Here is a 2500-nt window from a genome sequence, read left to right as displayed (position 1 = left end):
AATTGCCTTTCGACTGTCCTCTGCGGCGGTGAAGGTCTTGCTTTCTACGCAGACCACATCCTGCAGATCGGTCGATGCGTGCCTTCCAGGCAGCTCCTGCATTATTGATCGCGAACACTGCTCAGTAGACAAAGGCGGGCACGTTCCTGTGAAACGCTCTGACTTGCATGTTAAGAAGTACACCATGGGATAACTGCTAAAACAAAGCAAAACAAAAGAATAATGGCAGATAGATGAAGGATAGATACTATTAAAATATGTTCTATTAGTGAAATATGTAAATACTCACACAAGGTTTACAATTCACGTTATTGTTGTAGATGCAAGAGGAATATCTATCTCCAGCTGCTACACTGACATGGTCACCGAATACACTGCTAAAAAATAATAACAAAATAAAATAGTTATACTAGAAAGTAGTCACAGTAATAGGCAGATTACCGTTTCTACAAGAAAAGAAAAACGACAAAGCGAGAGAGAAATAAAAATCCAGGCAGACAGGTTATGGTCAGTATTCATTAGATAAAATGCTCCTGCATTATATTGCACAAAGAAATGGGGTAATAATAAATAATATATTCCAAAAGAATCTGAACCAAACCTTTAACTGTTACTCTTATTGTAGCATTGTCGAAAAAAAATTTATTTCTGTCTTTGGTGTTTTTCTTGACATCGGTAAACGAAAATAAGATGCGTGAAGAGAACTATTGCCAAGCGTGGTAGCGCTCTGTAACATATCTGAGGGTATACTATATCTACGACGTCGGTTCTTTGGCCTTATATACCTGCTTCCCTGTGGCACAAAGCGATGATGACGCGATATCAACATGTAATTATGTGTATTCATATGAATTCAGTGTACGTGCATGCATAGCGCCCACACACACCCACACACACCCACCCACCCACCCACCCACACACACACACACACACACACACACACACACACACACACACACACACACACACACACACACACACACACACACACACACACACACACACACAACACACACACACACACACACACACACACACACACACACACACAGACACACACACACGGCGCGCGCGCGCGCGCGCATTCGTGAGCAATTACTTACGGACAAACAAATGCAACTGAAGACAGTGATAATCAGAAGAATATGTATATAATCAGTTGGATGCAACATTGCTTGAGCCTGTATATGTATTGATATTAGACACGACACACATGAAGCAAAAATACACAGGCAGACGTGATGACTTATTCTTTGCAATAAGCGGTTCGATCCAATTATGACCACTTTTTCTTTGTCATTAGACATTTGACAATCATAGGTGACTGGTGATAAGGCTAGGTGAGGAAGTTAATGTTCAACTATGATATGTATATGTATGAGAAGGTCGAAAAATAATGATTTTAAATAAAACTTATGGTATATTATCTGATGAATAAAAAGAAAAGGTTTTGATTATTGTGTGCCACTGAACAATATTAAACCCTGCCTAATTTTCCTTATTTTGTGATATTCATAAAGAACGATGCAACAATATTACTAATAGAATCTTTGCTTAAGGGTGTCCGTAATTGATTAAATATACTCGATTATATCGATTACTAAGGAAATAAATATTTTAATAAATATCTTTTGGGAATTCATTCCTTAGGAATACTACTCTTGCAATTCAATTACCAAAAATTATGATAGTTGAAAAAACAATGACTGGGAGGGTGTAAGCTAGCTCGCTTCGCGGTCTATTTATAAATCAAAAAGGCCACCAACTAAGAACCCAAATCTGTCTGAACTGAAACATACTTCAGATGATCTGTCTACCTTTATGAACAATTAATGCGCGTAATATAGAAATCGTGTACATCAGTTTCGAGCCAATATTACATGTTCAATCAGGAAAATAAGCCTGTACACACACACACACACACACACACCACACACACACACACACATAATATATATATATATATATATATATATATATATATATATATATATATATATATATATATATATATATATATATATATATATATATGCATATAAATAACAACCCTCCCTGACCAGGACTCGAACCTAGGTCACTACGGGTATGAAACCGGAGGTCAGTGCTGAACCAACCATGCCATGGTTTAGCACTGGCCTCCGGTTTCATACCTGAAGTGACCTAGGTTCGAGTCCTGGTCAGGGAAGGTTGATATTTATCGATATCAATGCGGCATTGCATTATTCCATCTTTCATATATGCATATGTATATATATATATATATATATATATATATATATATATATATATATATATATATATATATTGCATAAAAGAAACAAATCTTCTTCTTCTTCTTTTTCTTAGCTTTATCCCATTTCTTTTTTATGGGGTCGCCATGATGATTTGGTTCTGGCAGATATCTTTTATGGCCGGGTGCCCTTCCTGACGCCAACCCTTCTCCACTCACCCGGGCCCGGGACCGGCTTGGGCTGTCTTGCCCACCCAGTGGCTAGGT

At 37.7% G+C, this 2500-nt stretch overlaps 1 long non-coding RNA gene across 1 annotated transcript in view; it reads right to left on the bottom strand.

Annotated features, from left to right (window-relative positions):
* Positions 1-737, bottom strand: part of LOC119581221 — a 1365-nt gene extending 628 nt beyond the window's left edge. The window contains exons 1-3 of the long non-coding RNA XR_005229448.1: positions 602-737; positions 290-377; positions 1-193 (exon numbers count right to left, since the gene is read on the bottom strand). The exon at positions 1-193 is cut by the window's left edge and continues 628 nt beyond it. This is a non-coding gene — a long non-coding RNA (uncharacterized LOC119581221). The remainder of the gene's footprint in view (positions 194-289; positions 378-601) is intronic.
* Between the last annotated feature and the right edge of the window lie 1763 nt (positions 738-2500).

The sequence above is a fragment of the Penaeus monodon genome, chromosome 14, assembly GCF_015228065.2.
Source record: "Penaeus monodon isolate SGIC_2016 chromosome 14, NSTDA_Pmon_1, whole genome shotgun sequence".
NCBI lineage: Eukaryota > Metazoa > Arthropoda > Malacostraca > Decapoda > Penaeidae > Penaeus > Penaeus monodon.
This window is presented reverse-complemented; position numbering and strand designations above follow the sequence as displayed.